This window comes from Octopus bimaculoides, chromosome 1 (genome assembly GCF_046866305.1).
Source record: "Octopus bimaculoides isolate indiv1 chromosome 1, ASM4686630v1, whole genome shotgun sequence".
Taxonomy (NCBI): Eukaryota; Metazoa; Mollusca; class Cephalopoda; order Octopoda; family Octopodidae; genus Octopus; species Octopus bimaculoides.
In genome coordinates, this window is record NC_142928.1 from 139,346,269 (window position 1) to 139,368,940 (window position 22,672).

The 22,672-nt window shown below is 34.1% G+C and overlaps 1 non-coding gene across 1 annotated transcript; it reads left to right on the forward strand.

Moving 5' to 3' along the window:
- Positions 1 to 8,865: 8,865 nt before the first annotated feature.
- LOC128250183 (5S ribosomal RNA) lies at positions 8,866 to 8,984 on the forward strand. The gene has a single exon (XR_008266288.1). It is a non-coding gene; the product is annotated as a 5S ribosomal RNA (ribosomal RNA).
- Positions 8,985 to 22,672: the final 13,688 nt, after the last annotated feature.

A 22,672-nucleotide genomic window follows, 5' to 3' on the forward strand; every position in this document is an offset into this window, starting at 1 on the left:
CAGTTACTTGTTATGTTTCTTTTCATTATGTGTTTTTGGTAATTTCTGCTGGGGAGGCTTTGGTCTTGTGCAGCAATTAAAAATCCTTCAGTCTCTGCTTTGAGTCCTGAGCTTCTCAACCATTGCTGGGATTTTTCTCTGTCTATTTCTTTTGCCTTTAGTTTAACCCAGTATTTACCATATAGGGGCTTTTCTTGCCATCGTTTTATCATGGCCCGTTGCTGTTCTAGTTTTAGTTTGGATTTCATTTGTTTTATAGCTTTTGTTGTTTCTTCTTCTTCTTCTTCTTCTTCTTCTTCTTCTTCTTCTTCTTCTTCTTCTTCTTCTTCTTCTTCTTCTTCTTCTTCTTCTTCTTCTTCTTCTTCTTCTTCTTCTTCTTCTTCGTATTTGTTAGGTAGATTGATTTCTTGTTTGTATTTGTCAGCTTCCTTAAATACTGAAAACAGTTTTTTGTTTTGCTCGTGTTTTGTGGCTATTTGTATTAGTTTTCCTTGCTTCTGGAGTAGGTATTTTTGCAGTCCTATGGTGGTTATTTTATAATAGTTTTCTAGCTGTATAAGACCCCTGCCACCTTCTGTGCGTTGTATATATAGCCTTTCTATGTCAGATTTTGGGTGGTGCATCCTATATCCTGTCATTATTTTTCTTGTTTTCCTGTCTATTTTAGATAGTTCGTTTAGTGTCCAGTTAAGGATGTTGTAGCTGTAGCTTATAACTGGGACAGCTAAAGTGTTGATACCCATTATCTTGTTTTTAGCATTGAGCTCTGTTTTTAGTATTGATCTAACTCGTCTATAATACTCTTTCTTTATTTTTTCTTTCATTTGTGTATGTTGTATCCTATCTAGTTCATTGACTCCTAAATACTTGTATGGTTGGCTTTCGTCTAGTTCTCTTATTTCATTGGCTTTATCTAGTGTTATATTGCTACTTTTAACTAATTTTCCTCTTTTCAGGGTTGCTTTGGCACATATTTCTAATCCGAATTTCATATCTATTTCCTTAGTAAAGCCGTGTACTGTCTGTAGTAATGTTTCTAGCTCTCTGTCGTTTTTAGCATATAATTTTAGGTCATCCATATATAGAAGGTGGCTGACTGTTTTACCGTAGCATTTGTAACCGCATCGAGTTCTATTTAGCAATTCAGTTAATTCAGTTATTATTATTATTATTATTATTATTATTATTATTATTATTATTATTATTATTAAGACGGCGAACCAAATTCCATTGAGGTAAAAATTGTCTTTCATCCTTTTCGGAGTCGATTAAGAGAACTTGGGTTGATGTAATCGACATGCGCCTCCCCCAAAATTTCAGGCCTTGTGCGTATAATAGAAAAGATTATTATTATTATTATTATTATTATTATTATTATTATTATTATTATTATTATTATTATTATTATTATTGAGGTGGTGAGCTGGCAGAATCGTTAACATGCCGAACAAACTGCTTAGCAGCATTACATCCGGTTTTATATTCTAAGTTCAAATTCCACAAGATTGGCTTTGCCCTTTATTTATTCCGGTTCGATAAATTAGCACCAGTTCAGTTTTAGGGTCGACTAATCCCCACCACAAAATTTCAGCCCTTTATCCTATAGTAGAAAGAAAAGAAAAAAAAAACATTATTAATAATATATTAAGAGAAACAGAAATAAGCCATTTTAAAAATATTTTTTCAAAAAATTTCATTATCACAAAAATCAATTTCTTTGAATGAACTAAATCGATAAAATCTATGAAGAGGAGTGCAAGCGGACTAAGGTTTAGACTAGCTTTAGTTTACAAGTTTTGTCTAGCTAGCTTAATGGCATTGATTGAAGTTTGTGATTTACTGTAGGCAGCTGATGTATTGCAAGACCATATAAACGGAATGTCTAATGATATTATGTAACAATGAACAATTAGAAACTGTATATAACTGAAAACAAAATAACTAATTCCCTCCAACTTGTGCATATTTTCATGGGTAGATACATTGGCGTTTTGTTCTATGTAAAACAGATGCTGTAAATATACTATTACATAGTTGCTATTCGTAACTTTACAACGCAATGCATATTCTACACTTCAATTTTTAAGCATCACTAGTTACTTAATGTTTCGTTATAATGTTAATGGTTGTTGGAGATGCCATGCATTCAGTTGAAATTTATTCTGAAATATAACAAGCGTACGTTAACGTCAAAGTAGAAGTCTTAAATCCTTTACTTTGATTTCAAATATGAAAAAGAATACGAGATTTTTCTTTGTCTTTATGTTGTTTTTTCTCCACATCAGCAAAGAAACATACTTCTCTAAATATATGACACAAAATATTATATAATACTTTTTCCATTTTATATTGTGCCCATACACAAAACACTACTTCCTACCCATTTCTACATGACATCCTATATCATGGGATTATTATTATTATTATTATTATTATTATTATTATCATTATTGTTATTATTGAACGAGAGAGCAGAGCATGCCATCAAAGTGACACTGGGGAAAATATATGAAATACAGTATACCCATCATGACTACCCGTCTGATAAGGGTGTCCCAGACGCATGTACCACAACCATATGTGTGCGATATGGTGAACTCATATCAAGATAAACAGTACATGACCTTGCAGTTAGAATTTTCTTCCCGTCGAGTAGCCCATCTCGCTCAAAAGGCCCCTGAATAAGATTTGTTTAAGGAGGTTGAACAAAACAACCATGTTTCCGGAGGTGAATTATTCAATATTACTATCATTATTATGCTTCAGGCGGTCAACTTGCAGAACCGTTCGCAAACCGGATGAAATGCCGCTATGCATTTTATCCGGCGTGCAAAAAACGTAAAAACGGACAAAGTCCTAAGCGGCCTTTCGTGTTTATGCTCTGAACTCAAATACCACCGAGATTGATTTTGCTTTCATTCTTTTGGGATCGATAAAATAAGTACCAGTTGAGCACTGGGGTAGATGTAATCGACCAACGGAGAGCTGCTGAGGACACGCCTGCATAGTACAGCGGCTGCATCTCGAGTCTCAGATACAAGAGAACCTTGCTGCAACTAGCTTTCTGCGCATGCGCATCAGGGACCTTTCAATATTTCAGGTCCTGTGCCAATCGTAGAAAGGGTTATCATTATTCTTTCTTACTAGTGACGCAGGGGTACAAACATACGAAGCCCAATATACCCATCATGATTACTCGTCTGATAAAGGTACAGCAGACATATGCATCACAATCGTATATGTGCGATATGGTGAACCCATATCAAAATAAACAACGCATGACTTTGCAGGTGGGACTCAGAATTTTCTTCAGGTCGAGTAGTCCGTCCCGCTCAAAATGTCTCTTAATAAGGGTTGTTGAAGGATGATGAACGAAGCACCCGTGTTACCCATGGTAAATTATTCAAACCCGAAAGAATTCCTCTATGACTATGATGCTTCCTAATTACTTCTGCTCGTGATCAAAAATGCTCGTGTACAGCATCTAAGAGACACACGCAAGTGGTTACGGTCAAGCAAATGACAAACAAATTTGTGGTATGGAGGAGAGTATTTGATGTGGCTCATTTCATCTTCTACACTAAGACAAAACATGTACTTGGTAACACTTCCAATCACATAAGATCAGAAGCTATGAGAGCCACTGTCTGGTAATACATCAGACCATGTGGTATTGAGCAGAATATTTGCTATAAACCCTCTTTTACACCAAGTCAAAACATGTGCATTTTGACACTTCCAAACCATTAAGATCAGATGCTCTGAGTGTCATTGTCTGGTACTGCATCAGGGCACCGGCCTCGTGAAACGGATTATTATTATTATTATTATTATTATTATTATTATTATTATTATTATTATTATTATTATTATTAAAATTATTTCAAAGGCGGCGAGCCGGCAGAATCGGTAGCACGCTGGGCGAAATGCTTAGCGGTATTTCGTCTGCCGCTACGTTCTGAGTTTAAATTCCACCGATGTCGACTTTGCCTTTCATCCTTTTGGGGTGGATAAAATAAGTACCAGTTACGCACTGGTATCGTGTAATCGACTTAATCCCCTCCCCCAAGATGCCCCTGTGGCAAAAATTTGAAATAATAATAATAATAATGATAAATATTATTATTATTATCATTATTATTATGTAACACTGGGGTCGATGTAATCGACAAGCCCCTTTCCCGCCAAATTTTCAAGGCCTTGTGCCTAGAGTAGAAATAATAATAATAATTATTATATAAAGGTGGCGAGCTGGCAGAATCGTTAGCACGCTGGGTGAAAATGCTTAGCGGTATTTCGTCTGCCGTTACGTTCTGCGTTCAAATTCCACCGAGGTCGTCTTTGTCTTTCATCCTTTCGGGATCGCTAAATCAAGTACCAGTTGAGTACAGGGGTCGATCTAATTGACTGGTCCCCCCTCCCACAAAATTTCAGGCTTTGTGCCTATCATAGAAAGGATTATTATTATTTCATTTCATTTATTTTGACCACATAGTTACAGCTCATCACATTGTCTAAACAAAGCAAAGCATAAAATATTTATGGCCGAGGGTCCGTAACAAAGGCCACATTTGGTAGCCGGACGTCAAGGTTACAACGTAGTTCTTATAACTGAAACAACAACAGCAGTAGCAGCAGCAGCAACATTAAAAGAAAACAGAAAAAAAAATGATACCAAATCATGGTATTTTAAAGTTTTCCATATTAAAGCAGACTATATTTTATTACAATAATTATAGCGTTTTGTATGACGATAACTTATCACCATAAATTCTATAAAATCATGATTTATGTATCATGGCTTATTATTGGACACGATATACCATTAAAAAGGATGTTATGTCGATAGCATACAGCGAGAGTGTTAGTTTGGTTGTTTACACTTTCCATAGAATTCTGCTGAAATACATCAATTCTTAATGTCTAAAGCGCTTTTTGTTTGTTAGATTTTTTTTTCTTCTGCAAACCAGTTGAGACACTTCTAGTATTCTCTCGCCATGCACAGATTTGCTCCCTTGAACTGTCATTTCACAATGTTGCTGCGTGATTCATCTAAAATGTAATTTTGACATGCAACTTTTTCCAACATCTTTAATGGATTTTCTAATGTAAGATGTCATTTTACATACCAGAATATCTTTATGTCATTTTGTATTTTTATTATTCCAGATTTCAAGTTTATATACAACAAACGCTTATATTTTTAGGTAATATGACTTACTTTCTTCTGCATATTTTTTGGCACCATGACAACTAAGAAGTAACTTTAATCTTTTACAGTGACGATCGACCTGTCGTAAAGTTAACCGCATCATATTCGTTATTTAATACTGTCAAAGAATGAAAGACAGACGAACGGAGAGAGATCTAGAAATACTCGGAAGACAGAAGGAAATCAAGCGTTCATAGAAAAATAAATAAATAATATCATTTTTGATACTCAGACACGCCTACCGAGTGGAGGTGTGCGGAACCGGTAGAGCAACAAACAAAAAAGTCAAGTTCTATTAAAGTACGGCGCTTTGAGTTCAAATCAAGCTGGGATAGAATTTTGTTTTTCGTTCTTATCTTTCGTTGGTATCAAGGTAACCGACATTTCGTTTCCTGCAAAATTTGTGGTCGTAAGGCAATATCAAGTATCAATGAGAAGCATCAAGTTTATAATAAACATTAGAACAAGTAGAGCACAGGTTAAAATACATTATGCAAATCACTTCTATCTCTACATTTTGAGTTCAGTATTTATTATCTCGTCGATGGATTAGCTTAATCGGTGCAGTAAAATTTTGTAGTGATACTTTATATTCTGAGTTCTAAACTTACTGTGGTTGATCTTATTTTTCATCCTTTCCAGAGCGATAAAATAATTGCCACTCCGTCGGTTACGACGAAGAGTTTTCCAGTTGATTTAATCAACGGAATAGCCTGTTCAAGAGATTAACGGGCAAGTGGCTGAGCACTCCACAGACATATTTACCCTTAACACAGTTCTCTGCGCGATTCAGCCTGACACAGAATGTGACATGGTTGGCCCTTTGAAATACAGGTACAACGCCCTTTTTTGCCAGCTGAGTGGACTGGAGCAACATGAAAAAAATTGTTTTGCTCAAGGACACAACACGCCGCTAAGAATCGAACTCACGATCGTGAGCCGAATACCCAACCACTAAGCCACGCACCTTCAAATGAAATAAAGTAACATTCAACTGCTGGGTTTCATTATATATACTGAACGTTTTTTTTTCCAAAATTCCTGGCCTTGTGTCACTGAAAGAAAATATTTACTACCACTACGATACATATCCGGAACGGGTTCAGCGACGTTTAACTACGATCCTTTAAGTTATGAGTTCCAACCCCGCCTGTAATTAATTTTACTTTTCAACCTTTCTGGGGTCGAAAAATAAGCAGTTTATCAACTGTTTTCTGACACAATATTTCTTGGCGTATATTCAGAAACATCTGGACGCTTTATACAGAAACATCAAGAATAGAAGGTGATTTGAATTTATTAAAAATATATTATTTTCTTGTCGGTTATAAGACTGACTACCAATGAGAAAACAGATCTATGATCAAAAGGCATTCCAGCCATGGTAGTCCCAAATTTTATTAAAGCAGTCCATGAATGACTATATTATCACACGTGCACAATGTTTTGTTAAAGGTAGTTAAATCTAATTTGACGGAGATATGAACTGCCATTTCTAGCATATCGGGCGATCACTAAGAGGCTACCTCGTTAGTTCATTTTCTAGCTTTTTTTTCTCTCTCTTCTGAACTTGATGACATAATACCAGTAATATACTAACTTAAATCCAATCGGCCATAACCATCCTTTAAAAATAGTAATTTTATAGCAGACAATAATTAAGTTCAATTTCTGGCTTATCCATATGAAACACAAAGCCGACATTTGAACTCGAATCGGTGCTTTAAGAAATTTAAACTGTATGCTATTTAATCTAGCACTCTGTTACCTCTCTTATACGCTCTTTTTAATTCCTATTGCGCTTTTTCTTTTTCTTTCTTTTCTTTTTCTTTTTTAATATATGTTTTACTCAAAAACTAACGAAGAAGGCAATATATGGTTATTCGCAGCCAAATCAACCCCAAGTGACACTCTGTCGTCTTGAAAAGAACGCAAGTAAAATAAAAGAACGTTGTGCGCAAACACTGAAATCTATAGAATACTTGAATAGTTGCAGATTTTCCTGTGTACTCAGTTCTTTTGATGCGAGTTCTTTACATACATGCAAATAATAATAATAATAATAATAATAATAATAATAATAATAATAATAATAATAATAATAATAATATACCCAACCACTGGGCCTATATAACAGACTAGTCATTCAATCTGATAGAAAGAAAAATAGCCGTATGACTCTTAAATCACACCCTGCCGCATTCTAAAAAGAAAAGAAAGAAAAAGAGAGAGAATGAAACGCTGAGTAGTGTTGTCAGGGATGCAATAAGCTTGATAAAAAAAACAAAAAAAAAGAGCACATGGAATGCTGACGTTTGGAAAAACCTTTGATCATAGATCTGCAGTGAGAATGATGACCGGGGGCCAAACTATAGGAACAATACCATCAACTGTAGAGATTTCCATTTCAGTGGCTTAGATTCAAAAGCTTTGAAACTCTGTCTGGTATCAAATTCATATTCCATTTTTAGAAGCAGGAAATATTTTATATTTATTTCTGTGATTGTATGCGAGCATACCTAGCGGGCTTGCTTGAGCGCACCTCTTATATTATAATAAATGGGTGTTATGTATTAACACTTTCTCATCCCCCTCTCTTTCTCTCTTACGATCTTGTTCTCTCTCTCTCTGCCCCTAAACACCACTAACGCGCGCACACACATATAATGAAAGAAAGATATATATGTATGTATAAACGAAAGGGCTTTTCTCTTCTTTCTTTACCCTAAACACACACACACACACACACACACACACACACACACGTATGTATATATGTATGCATATGAGTCTTGGGGAGTGAGAGGGAGGTAGCGAGCGAAGTTTGATAAATACGTGTTAAAAAGCAAAAGCTTACAAAAGTTAAACATTTGTATTATGCCAATAGATGTCACAGAATATTGGTACAGAACACAAAGGCACACACACACATTGTTGATCGTTTATTAATACATCCGCCCATCCACACATCTACACACACACGTCCACACACATACTCACGTGTGTGTGTGTGTATGTGTTAATAAACAATCAATAGTGTTCTGTCTCAATCCCACGCTATACCACAGAAGATATCTAAGAGTTCTTTATAGACAGATATAAACACCCCATTAAATAAATATTTGTGAGGAAAAATTGCTGTATCAATAGAAAAAAGTTTCAGTCAAGTGTGGGGGATTTAATCGACAATGAAGTATATCTTTTAACAGTCTACGGAGATACTAATTATCAAACAATGTTTCTAAAATCATTAATATATTGGTTGGTCTGATTTGCATAAATATAACGCAGTCTTGGTTGCTGAATCTCCATTTTCTGTCCAGGACAAAAAACTCACAACTGTATATCACATACATTGGTCTAAAACATATAAGTATAATGTTCTACACCATACTATCTATCTATCTATCTATCTATCTATCTATCTATCTATCTATCTATCTATCTATCTATCTATCTATCTACCTACCTACCTATCTATCTATCTGAAGAGCGTAGGCTCGAAACGTAAAAGGACTTTCTCACTTGCCGAGCGTTAAACTAATACATGTTTGTTGTTTACACACCCGTCTTCGTCTTTTGTTTTTTTTTGTAAATTCTATCTATCTATCTATCTATCTATCTATCTATCTATCTATCTATCTATCTATCTGGCTTACGGCCATATCACGTTGAATGCACCGGTCCTCTTCCGATCACTGAAGTTAAGCAACGTAGAGCCTAGGTAGTACTTATATAGGTGACCGCTTGGGAAACCTAGGTGCTGTAAGCATCTCACACTATAGGCGAAGGCGTGACTGTGTGATAAGACGCTTGCTTCCCAACCACATGGTTCTGGGTTCAATCATACTACATAGCATCTTGGGCAAGTATCTTCTACAATAGCCTCGACCAAAGCCTTGTCAGTGGATTTAATTCTCGTAATAATGTGAGTGTAACGTAGGTCCAGTATTAAGGTTAGCGTGTGCTTTTACGAGCGATAAAGAAAAGTAATCGAGAATATACTCCCCTGAAGTGTCTGGTTAAAAAATAAAAGAAGCGAAACTGAAAATATCAAAAGAGTTTAAACCAAGCAAGGGAAACTGTAGAGATCCAACCGATGCGCTAACTAGAAATAACTGCTAAATCTCCTTCAAATTACACAACACTACTGTGTTAAAAGAGGGACAGGGGAATCGGGAAATGTAATCCAAGGTAGAAAACATCAGAAGTTAAACATGAGTAAAAATATGCAGCAAAACATTTCGCCAGTCGCTCTGCCGAGTCGAACGATCCGCTACATTTTCTTGAAAAAATATTGCGGCTCTTATTGTGTCATTGTAAAATCAAACTAGAGAGAGACATAAATATTAATGCGCATGCGTAAGTATTTGTGTGCATGTATTTATGTGTGTGTGTGTGCAAGAGGGAGGGAGAGAGAGAGAGAGAGAGAGAGAGAGTGAGAGAGAGAGAGAGAGGGAGTAATGGGGTATGTTTTCTATTTTTATGATGAGTTATTACCCGTGTAATAAATGTAGTTGGATTACTTCCAATACTTCCCACCAAAGAAATAATCACGGCATGGTTAAATGTGCTAATCACATAAATATATTGTGGTTATTATTTGAATGAGCAAGCAAGGAAAACAACTATGAATGTTTCGCCTTTGTTAAGTTTCATCAGCGGAAATATATACCTTTCGACTTTGTTGTAACTCTGTCAGTAACTGGCTTACGGTATAGAATGTGTGTGAATCAATAGAGCGATGTTATGAAAGAAGATTAACCGATAATTTAATTATAAGGGGTAGATAATTTCATATTACGGAGTAGTATGTATCAATTTATGGATATTATACTATAACTTCATTTAAAACATTGAAATTTTGTTGTATAATGAAGAACTGTGATTTCGGTAGTACTCTACGGATATGTGGCATTCCTAGGAATATATAGTATTAGTCGAATGATATGTAACATTACTTGGGGGATATGTGACGGATATATAATACTAGTTGAAATATTATATGGTTTTTGTCGAAGGCTTATGTAGTTTTTGTCGAAAATTTTATATGGTTTTTGTCGAAGGCCTATGGAGTTTTTGTCGAAGGTTTATGTGTTACATCAGTCTCATATTGTGTAGTATTAGTTGAGCAGTATACAATGCTATGGACATATATTATTCGAAGGATATGAATAGAATGACATGTAGTTCTTGTCGACTGATTTGTGGATTTGGTTGAAAGATATACTAATCGATTGATAAACCATATTATTCGAATGGAATGTAAAATTAATCGAAAGATCATGTATTATTAGTCGACAAGTATTTGGTTTTAGTCGGATATGCAATATTAGTCGACTGAAAAACAGCGTATTAGTCGAATGACATGTAATGTAGTATTAATCAGAGGATGTGAAGTATTAGTCGAAAAATATGTGGTTTAAGACGAAAGATATGCAGTTCAAGACAACTTATATATTGTATAATTTGAACAATATATATATATATATATATATATATATATATATAGGTTCAAAAAAACACAAAAAACAATAACAAAAAAGTGAGGACGTGATACGGATAGTGTTATTGGACGCTCGGGAAAGGAAAGAGAGAGAGTATGACGTTTCGGGCGGGGCCCTTCGTCGGAAAGACGTAAAGTTCAAAGAATGGAAAAACGGAGGAAGAGAAAATCGGCACCGATGCCCACGAGGTTACATTGTTATATATATATAGGCGCAGGCGTGACTGGTTGGTAATAAGCTTGCGTCCCAACCACATTCTTCCAGGTTCATTTCCACTGAGTCCACCTTAGGCAAGTGTCTTCTACTATAGCGTCGGCTCCACCAAAGCACACACGTACACGCATGCAACACACACACTCACACACACACACACACACACACACGCACACACGCACGCACACACACACACACACACACACACACACACACACACATATATATATATATATATATATATATATATATATATATGTATGTATACATGTGTATATGTATGTATACATGTGTATATGTATGAATGTATGTATCTCTGTGTGAGTGTGTCTTTGTGTCCGTGCGTGTCCTCCTTCACCGCACGACAACCAGTGATGGTGTGTTTACGTCCCCGTAACTTACCGGTTCGGCAAAAACAACTGATAGAATATGTTCCACGCCTTACAAGAAAGCAAGAACTGGAGTCGATAAATTCGACTAAAGTTCTTCAAGTCTGTGCTCCACCATGGCCGCAGTCTAATGACTGAAACAAGTAAAAGGTAAAAGATATATATATATATATATATTCTCCTCTCTAACCGTGCTCTCTACAAATTCTGATCGAATCTTCCGTATGTTGACATATATCTCCTTATAACAATGTAAACTTCATTTAATCAAGATACCCTTGCCCTAAAGAATAGTCTGTGTTATACACTATGCCTTGATATCTACCACTTTCGAGGTTCTGCTTGCTATGAAACATATATAACCTGGATATTATTTACTCCATTCCTTCTTTGACTGCTATTTCTAAATTTTCAGTATGTTGGAGAAGCAACTCAATTGCTAATCCCTGTATATTTATAATGATAAATAGTTTTACCGATAAAGGTTTTTTTCATACTGAACTACTTGGCAGAATTGGTAATTATTAATTCTATTATTAATTGACGATTCTCTGCCCTTATTCTTGTATATATATATATATATATATATATATATATATATATATATATATATATATATATATATATATATATATATATATATATATAATGCGTCCTGCCCTAACTCTTCGTAACGCTTAGTTCTAGAATGGTGGCAGCTGATGAAGGAAATGTTCTCTATGTAGCCTGTTTGTTTTCTGTGCTCTTTTTATGTTCTGTTTTTCATTTTGTCCACGTTTTTTTGTGACGTCCTGTACCCAGATATGCATCTATATATACATCTAGATGTAGGTATGTACATACATATACGTATATATGCATATACTCACATATTTGTATTATATATACACACATATATATATATATATATATATATATATATATATATATATATATATATATATATATATATATATATATATATATATATATTGTATTAATTAATAAAAGTGTATATGGCATTAGTAGAAAAACGTGGTTTTACATGAAGGATATGTAGTACTACTCAAAGGTTATATTATATTAGTCAAGTAATACGTTGTGTTGGTCGAATTGTATTTAGTTCCAGTTGAAGGGTACATGGTAATAGACGAAACCTATGTAGCATTAGCCGAAGGTTATGTAGTATGTGTCGAATGATATATAGTAATTTATCAAAGGTTTTTCGTCGATGGATAAGCTTTATTGGTCAAAAGATATATCAGAAGATGTAAAGTTTTATTAGGCAGACATGTTAAAATATGGCAACTGAAAAAGCTCGTCTAGTGCAACATTCGATTTGATGTATAGTTTATTAAACACAATACCGAAAGGTCAATAATGCGATTGAAGTGTGTCGATTGTTTTCCTAGAAGAAAGGTCACTGTTTGCAGATAAAGCAATATTATTCAATTCAATTAACAGCAGTTTTTTTTTCTCTCTACTGATTTTTTTTATATGTTTGCTTTATTTTGATTGCATGAAAAGCAAAGACGATCCTGTGAGATTTCTACAAGACAAAAGCATTCAACTCCGACGCAAAAACGTTGCTGTTAACTCACCACTTTCAATGAAAGCATTAACATTAAAAATTATTGTGTTCGTGCATTTGTGAATATACATGTCTGCGATTCCGTAAATGTTTGTGTCCGTATTTATGGCGCGCACGTGCGTGTATGAATACATGTATACAGGGGGAGCTCTTGCAGTTAATGACATATACACAAGCCTAAAAACGGCTGTAAAATATATTCAAAAAATTGTTGTTATATCCATATCAATTAACATATGAAGATCAATATCGGAAATAAATATATTTGCAATATTATATAATGGTAAAAAGTATACATGTATATATATATATATATATATATAGATTAAGTTTTGCGTGTCTGTACATATATGAATGTAAATTTGTAGCTATGCATATGTTGACTAATAATTCCAAGCATTTAGTGGTGGTCAACAGGAAAAACAACAAATATCCGAGTCAGTGATAGACCATTTAGATGGTCGTTCGTGTTCTAGAAATAGCAGTCAAATTCCCATCAAACCATATCTTAGTGTCTTAAGAAAGAAAAACGTTTGGGAAAAGCAACTGAGATAGGCATTAACAGAAGAATCCTTTCTGGATACAGGGTCTGAAAACAAGATGAGATGGTCATGACTGGAACGCTTCAATCATAGGTTTGTTTCATCAGACCTGACCTGAGGCTCAACAATAGTTATAACGTCAAAGGTAAAAGATTAAACGGAAGTAAAACGGAAAAAAAGACAAAACATAACAGAATAAATTTAATTTGATTCGAGAATACGATAAATCTCAACATTTATCTTGATATGTCAAACCTGTCATTAAAGCAACGCCAGAGTGTCTTTTACAGATTAAACTCTTTCGTTGTATAAATTTTTCTTTCTGCTTCGCAGAATACTCTTACTTATTATTCGAGCTGAATCAAGATGTTTCACTTAACTAGCACTCATGAAAGTGAAGTTAATGAATTTACGGCACATTTTGTTTCTCAACTTCTCAATGCCTTAAAACTCATCTATAACACACTCTTTAACTTTTTATGTCTTTCTCGGAATGGCATGACAAAAGCCAGTGGGAAACCTTATCAGATCATAATGCATAAATTCAGAGGGTGTAAGAAGCGAAGTTAGAATTGTTTCTCCATAACACATTCATATGATTATGGCCATTTCGCAACCTTCTTCGTGTAGTATTAATTTCAGTATGCATTTTTACGTACATGTTTGCGTCAGTATGTATGTTCAGTGTTGTAAAATAAACTTCTCGATTAAGAAATTAATGCAAATAAAGAATCTCAACTCATCAAATCACCGGAGCATCAACTCTATTTGAACCGTAGTTGCAGCTATCAACGAACTTTCACTGCAAGAAATTCGGCCAAAGGATTGTCGTTGCTCTGAGGAAACATTTCGACCCTATTTGCGAGTTTTATATCTAAGTTACTTTTCTTTAAGACATTCTTAGTGAACTCCTCAATTGTATTTCCACTGACAGCTATATATCACTGGCATTCCATTCACTCTGATCACCCTAAGAATTCGGTATTGACTCATTTGTATATATTAAGAGCTTTGATGCTGTCACATCTAACAAAACCTTCTCCAACGCAAATGATATCACCTTTTACTGTAACTAAACTATTTTATGTTGCATTGGTATCCTCCACTTGCAACCTAGATACCTCAGGCCAGATTTCAAAAGCTACCATTTAGAAATACCTTGAACACTTCTATAAAGCCTTCAAGATCACCTAATCTTCAACAGTATCGAGTAAAAACTGCTATACATATTTCTTAAACAACACTTGAACAATTCTTTATAGAAACAATTATAAGAAAATTTACTTTCACTTTGACTGTTAAACTAGCCTCACAATAGTTGACGAGCTTTTGTGGTTGCTCCTCTGTTTGTCAGTGCTGGACACACATCTGCAAATGTATGTACTGGCCTGCACTGATTTTTTTGGAGAAGACTAGTTGTTGCCCACGCATACACGTCTCCCGTACCTACTCTATTAAGGGGAAAGCGTACCGATTTAGTTTAGTACAACTTGACAATAGCGTTGTTGTACGTGTCGCTATTACAAAGCAAAAAGCAACAGCCGATGCCGCATGACGTCACGTCCAACTCTCTAAGAGTTCTGCGTGTAACTTTCTCCAACACATTAACGACTCTGCCAGTTCGCTGCCAATCTCTTCTGGAGACCTTACATAGAAATCGTTATTAAAGGTATATCCTGAAGAGTAGACTGCCTATCTGTCTAATGTTCGACTCTCATAAACTGTTGAGTCTCTACTGAGTCTCTATAAACCTCAAAGGTGACTCGCTAATCACTACTGATTACATAAATGCAATGGTACAGCCGCTAAATATACATGCCCCATTGATTGCTTCTGAATAAAAAAGCCATCTGGCAGACTGACAAAGATTTACTTAGCGAATCATTGCAAGCACCAACTCATACACGCATTTTTTGTTTCTTTCTCTCATTATTTTCTACAGCTACTATGAAAGTTGTATGCCTCTAAACTAGCAAGCGTCTACCGTTTCCGCATAAGCTAACCATATTCACCTACCCACTCTCTTCCAACAATTTCTACTGTTTCCAGTCATGAAACCTATATTAATTTAATCCTTCCTCTTCAGAAAAGCCATAAAGTATATAATATCCATGTTTTCCCAACACAAAATCGAGTTTTTCCTACACTTTTATAAATTTTACCAGATTGGGAGAAGTTGAAAATATCATTAGCACCGATACTAGTTTTTTTAAATTATATTTATGTTACCTTTATGTATTTGTTTTGCAAGATTCTTGATGTGAAATCGTGTGTTGAAACAAGTATTGTTATATTTCAAGATGGTCATTTTTTTCCCCAATTAAACACACGCACTATATATTCGTTCTTCATTTCAGATTTGTTATTGTTGTAATTTTATGTCGTGGGATGGAGAGTCACTGAAGAGGTCACAGAATGTGTGTCGAAAGATTTCCAAACAAAGGACATAAAACAAGAACAATAATAAATCTGAAGTGAAGAACGTGTGTTTATTAAGCAAAAACAACGACTGTCCCGAAATATAACAATATTTATATTATGGTATGAAATGTATGTAAAAGACAAAGGGTAAATATTTTAATTATATTTCTAAGATAAATATCCAAGAATGGGAACAGTTTCTTCGAACAGTTTCATACAGTTTCCATCTTCAAAAAGAATTCGACTCACAAGGCTTTGGTCAGCCCAACGCTACGGTAGATATTTGTCTCAGGTACCGTGTAACAGGATCGAGCCTTAAACCACATATCTATGAATATATCTTAATCACGAGTGGCCATGTCTGTGACCACGTGACTATGTGTGTAAAAGAGAGATAGAGAGAGCGGAGCTGGGGGAAAACAGCTGAAGACAGCTTCGTTTAAAACACAATTGTACAACTTTCATTCATTAAAATGTACATTTTCATTTTACGCTTTTCGAATAATACCTCTATCTACATTGTCGAAATTGAACTCCATTATATTGACAATCTATTGATGTACTGTCCATAGAGTATTACATTTTCTTATTGTATTGATAAATGTCAACTCAGACTTGTCCGACGTATTTCCTATTTTCTTGTCGGCACGCAATCATCTGAAGAGAGAACAAAAACGAGGAAATACACTAAATCAGATCAAATTGACTTGGAGCTTTTTGTCGGTGGTTGTAGACATTATTGATATTGTATTTGCTCCTATTCTTGGTGTATTCTCATCACAGTCACAATCACTACGGAATAGAATAAGTAAATTTTGTCAGAATGCGAGTCAGTTAAATCGTTAAATCTTCGGAATTCCTTACTACTGACAAGATAATTCCTCATGATATAAGCCCATTGATATTCAATTTTGAAGGAAGAAAAAGTAAGAAATTCGTTATGCGGAATGCTTAGAGTAAAAACATTAAGAGAACAGTTTCAAGGAAGCGTGCTAAGCATTAATGACAGCATTAAAGAAACGTGTAGATACTCTGTCAGGAGAATCTAATAAATGTAAATGATAAAACTAAAGAAAAAGTCAGATTAATCTTTAATCATTACACGGAATGTATTTTTTTCGATATCACAAATAAACAAACAAAAGAAAAAGAATGAAATGTAATATCAATAACGATTTTTAACTTCGGCACAATGCCAAAAATTATGGGGTATAGTATACTCGATTAAATTGACGCCAGTTCTTAACTGGTATTTACGTCTGACGGAAGTGTAAGAGCGTGTGACTAAAGCATTACGGTTGAGAAGTCAATACGTATAAGCAGTATGGAGAAGAGAGCTGTATAAAGGAAGCTATTGTAGTCCATGTTGTGGAAAATGGAGTCAGCCAAGCTGCATTCTCTCCTGAGAATGCTGTATGATGTGCTGGCATCTTCGGCAAATGTTAACAAAAAAGATGGCGTGACACTGCTGTCACCGATGAGAAAACGTATATCGTTGGAAAATAATACTGTATTGCACTTTTTATCGCTTGGTCGTAAGGATAAGCGGTGCCTTTGACTCTTTACATGGCTTCCAAGATGGGTAGGACAGAGGAGTGTATCAGCAACCAGAAACTTGGTCTGAATGCTTGCAGCAGGATGGACTCTGCAAAAGGCATCCATTAACCAGGTTGTAGTTTTAAACCAAGGAACGGTGTAAATCTATTACTCAAATACATTACTGCAGGATCCGTGATGTATTTGAATAAAACGAAAAGATCAGGGACAAATACGGCAAGGTATGTCGTCCGACTTTCTAGAAATACCGTCAGTATTCCATCCTTGACTAATACTTCATTTATTGATCCCAGAAGGAAGCAAAGCAAAGTTGACACCGGTGGAATTTAATCTCAGAACGTGAGAAACCATAAGGAATAAAACATTGTATTAATACCGATGCTTTAACGCGTCTATCAATATGCGCTTATAAGCAATCTCTAGTAGATTGTGTCTGTTGTTATCACCAAATCATAAAAATGTTTATTCTTGCAAGCCGTATGTGAAATACAATATTAATGCATCTGGAAGATAAAAGGTAAGGCTGAGTCATGCGTGATTTAAACTTTCGATGTAAGATGAGAGAAGTAAACGCATAACACAAAGTGTTTTGTAAGGCTGTTATGTTTAGCAGGTTGCGTGACCACGTTAAGCCCTCTGCGTTGGTTTGGCAAATAATATATACAAGCATAAAAACACGTGGAATGGCATTGACTCTGAGCATAATTGGTATTTATTTCATCGACTATTAATAGCAATGAAAATGAATAAGTCATAAGCCGTAATTTTAATTACTAAGCGATGTTTTAAACAATAGCTAGAATTTTAAATAAAAAGAACCTTTGAATAAAATTCGCTGAAAATTACTGAAGAGCATTCGAAATGTCAAAAATTAAAAACGAAAAGAAATAGATGTAAAATAATGCTTAATCTGAGCCTACAGACTGAAAAAGAAAAAAAAAAAGAAAAGAATTCCATTCATTTCTATTCATATCAATATTGAAAATGTCGCAAATGTCGCGGACAGATTTAGTGATACTGCAGTTATCTACAAGTGTATATGTAAAACGAATATAGAAACATGAAGTTCGGCTCCAATCGATTAGGATTATTTCCTGAATGTAATTTTGCAACAGATTATTAAAGTAATTAAACAAAAATCATGATTATTTCATTAAAGATAATACTTCCAATCTGACCTAAAGATGCCTAAGCTCTAAATAATGTTTCTTATTGCTTTTACACTACCAAATATACTTACAGCAACCTTCATATTACTATAAACATAGAGATATAAACACAGACCTTCCTTTCTTTACAACATCAACAAATATGTTAAGATCCAGCAATTGTTAGCACCGTAAAAGGCCAAATAATGCTTAAGTATGGAGCCATTCAAATGTTGCATTCTCTTTACGACTGTTATCGCGGGAGTTTATTAAAACAAAATGCCATCTGTCTGATTGATACATTTCAATCATGCTCTTGTCTTTTCCTTTTCTATCTTTTCGTTTTTTTTTAAACTGCCATTAAAATGTATTAAATGTACAGACACTATCGTATATTTATTTAAGCTATCTAGTGAAAATGATACCACCGTGTCCCCCACTTTTATTATGACTTTCTCCAAGACAGTAGACTAAACAACCTAAGAAATATGTTCCCTATAAAAGGCCATCTTACAAATAGAGTTTCAGCATTTCAAAACTAAAGCAATCACTTTAATCTAGCCCTCTGGTTCTGTGATATTTTCAGTTAATACTCAATGTAATAAAAAGTACAAGCAACCGCCACTTGAAGTGCGTATGGCTTAGCGAACATGTGTTACTCTTTTACTAATTGTTTTGGGTGTCATTCTAGAATGTAATTGGGAACAGACATAGACACACTCACGGTCCTCTCACACTTGACATAGCAAAACATCCAGAATGTGACTGAAATCTGGAAGAACAGAATTGTACCAGCATCCGGCTACTAATGCGAAATGATCTACCCTTTTCAAGGCTACAATCCGACACTTGGTACATGAATTGAACTCATGATCTAATGATTGCGAGCCGAATGCTCTAACGACTAGGCTACGAATCTATTTTCAAAGAAATAAAAAGGTACATAAATGTTCTACAGAAGATCATTTATTTCTTGACAGCAATGACAATGAATAGCTTTTACGACGTCCATAACTTTCCAAGTTTATCAAATACTTTATTAAATAGAAGTGGCTCTTTACAACCAAGTGTTTGCTGATAGCTTATATTTTCACAATTCACTCATATGGCCAAAAAGTATTGACATTGGCATTTCTAGAATTAAATTCCTAATATGAACATTATTTCTAATTTTTAAGGCAGCGACCTGGCAGAATCGTTATCGCACCGGACAAAAATGATTAGCGGCATTTCATCCGTGTCTACGTTCTAACTTCAAATGGTGACTGTACTTTTCATCCTTTCGGAGTCGACAAAATTTGTACCAGTTGAACACTTGGGTCAATGTAATCGATATATTTCTTCCCTTAAAATTACTGGCTCCGTCCAAAATTTAAAATTAATATTATTTCTAATTTTGGTACAAGGCCAGTCATTAGAGGATAAGGGGGCTTAGTCGATTACATCAAACTTCAATACGTAACTGATATGTGATTATCACCCCCTGAAAGGATGAAAGACAACGTCAGTCTCGGTGGAATTTAAACCCAGAAGGTAATGAACCAGAAGCGATGCTAAGAATTTCGTTCAATTCGGTAACGATTCTTCCAGTTCGCCGTTTTATTCTTGAGGTTAACATTCAAGTCTTTGATGTAGAAAATATTTCCCTTCATAAATCATCATTTAAATTATTGAAACACTAGGAAGTAAACGCCATTAATCAAAATATTAAATGAAACGTACAATGTATGCACAAAACTTTATATAAAACTACCTTAAACTCATGTATGTTTGAAGCAACAATGGTGAATTTCTCGGAAAAACATGTTCTTTCGGTATCACCCAATTAACGAAAAGCAGAAAATCTATTTCTAGAACTGGAAAAATCAAGGATTGTGTTTTCCAAGCCATTCATTAGTGGTGAAATGTAAATAAATCGACCCTTACTCTGACTACAAGACCAGTTGCAGACATAGTATGCTTTTCTTTTATTACTATTTTTTGTTTGTTTCAGTCGTTTGACTGCAGCCATGCTGGAGCACCACCTTTAGTCGAACAAATTGCTCCCCAGGACTTAGTCTTTGTAAGTCTAATACTAGTTCTATCGGTCTTTTTTGCCGAACCGCTAAGTGACGGGGACGTAAACACACCAACATCGATTGTCAAGCGATGGTGGGAAGACAAACACAGACACGCACACACACATATACTTATACATATGCATATATATATATATATATATATATATATATATATGTATATACGATGGTCTTCTTTCAGTTTCCATCTACCAAACCCACTCACAAGCCTTTGATCGGCCCGAGGCTATAGTAGAAGACACTTGCTCAGGGTGCCAAGCAGTGGGACTGAACTCGGAATCATGTGATTGGAAAACAAGCTTCTTATCACACAGCCACTCCTGAGCCTACTATATATATATATATATATATATATATATATATATATATATATATATATATATATATATATATATATATATAGGGAGAATACACAAAAGACGAAGTCAGGTGGTGTAGACAACAAACAAATGTATTAGTTTAACGCTCGGGAAGTGAAAAAGTCTCTAACGTTTCGAGCCTACGCTCTTCCATTGAAAGGAACACACAAAAAAACAAGGAGAGAAAATAAAGAATGTGTAGTGGCTATCGATCTAACCCTTTAGCATTACATACATCTGCATATCATACAGTGGGGTCTCGCTTATCATTTATTTAGATATTTATCTAGAAATATGCAAAATATATAATAGAAATCAATAATAATTCAGTTTTGGGGATTAATAGATATGCGGGTATTCTGTTTCAGATAATACAAAAAAAAAAAAACCTAATGAATATATCTGAAGGTAAACTCGTGGTATCTATTTGCACATCACGAAATAATAATTCAAATGATATAACTAGAATACCAGCATGATATAAAATATACTTCCTTAATTATCTCTTACTTCAGTTAAAATTTAAATTATCAGTTATGAAGGAATTACACGTGTTTCAGTATTGGAAGATTATAATATATATACATATAAATACATATACACCTATAGATATATACATGCAATCATCATATTTACAATTCTACAAACACATCTTTAGGTTTTAAGTCAAAATATTGTTAATCTAATTTTACATCACCTTAAAATTAAGTGTTAAATTAAACATTAAATTACACTTTAAAAATTAAAAAAATTATACTTTATAAAGTTAAGAATTAAAAATTATAAATTATAGCTTATACATTATAAAGATGAATTAGTTTACATATATTAAACTTATAAAGTCAAGTATATAATGTCAAATACAAAATATAAGATATAAAATATACATCACAATAAAAATGTTTGTGATTAAATGTGAAAAATAGTATAAAAAGTGCAAATACATACCTTCCTATGGTGGAACCAAGATGTCTTTCAAAATGGCGATTAGAGGAAAGACATCTTGGTTCCACCATAGGAAAATATGTATTTCCACTTTCTATGTTATTTTTCACATTTAATCACAGATATTTTTATTGTGATGTATATTTTATATCTTATATTTTGTATTTGACATTATATACTTGACTTTATAAATTTAATATATGCATACTAATTCATCTTTATAATGTATAAACTATAATTTACAAATAATTCTTAACTTTATAAAGTATAATTTCTAATCTTTAATGTTTAATTTAATATTTAATTTAACACTTAACTTTAAGGTGAGGTAAAATTAGATTAACAATATTTTGAAATAGAACCTGAAGATGAGTTGGTAGAATTGTAAATATGATGATTACATATAATTATTTATATGTGTATATATATGTATATAGGAAAATGAAAAAAAGCCAGAATGCTGAACTGGAAGCATAATTTAATAAAGATTTTTTCTAACCGGTTTTCATTGCGATGAAGCAAATTATCAAGAAGAAGGAGAATGAAAATGTTTTTTTACAAAGAAGTACAAAAAAGTACAAAATGAAGAAAATAATATATAAAACAATAATATATAAAAAAATAAATATAACCATACATTATATTGTCTTTGAGCTTTTGTAGTTCAATAGTAGTTCATGTATAAATTGGTAGGAAAAATAAGGATGCATGAGTGTTGAGAGTTTTGTTAG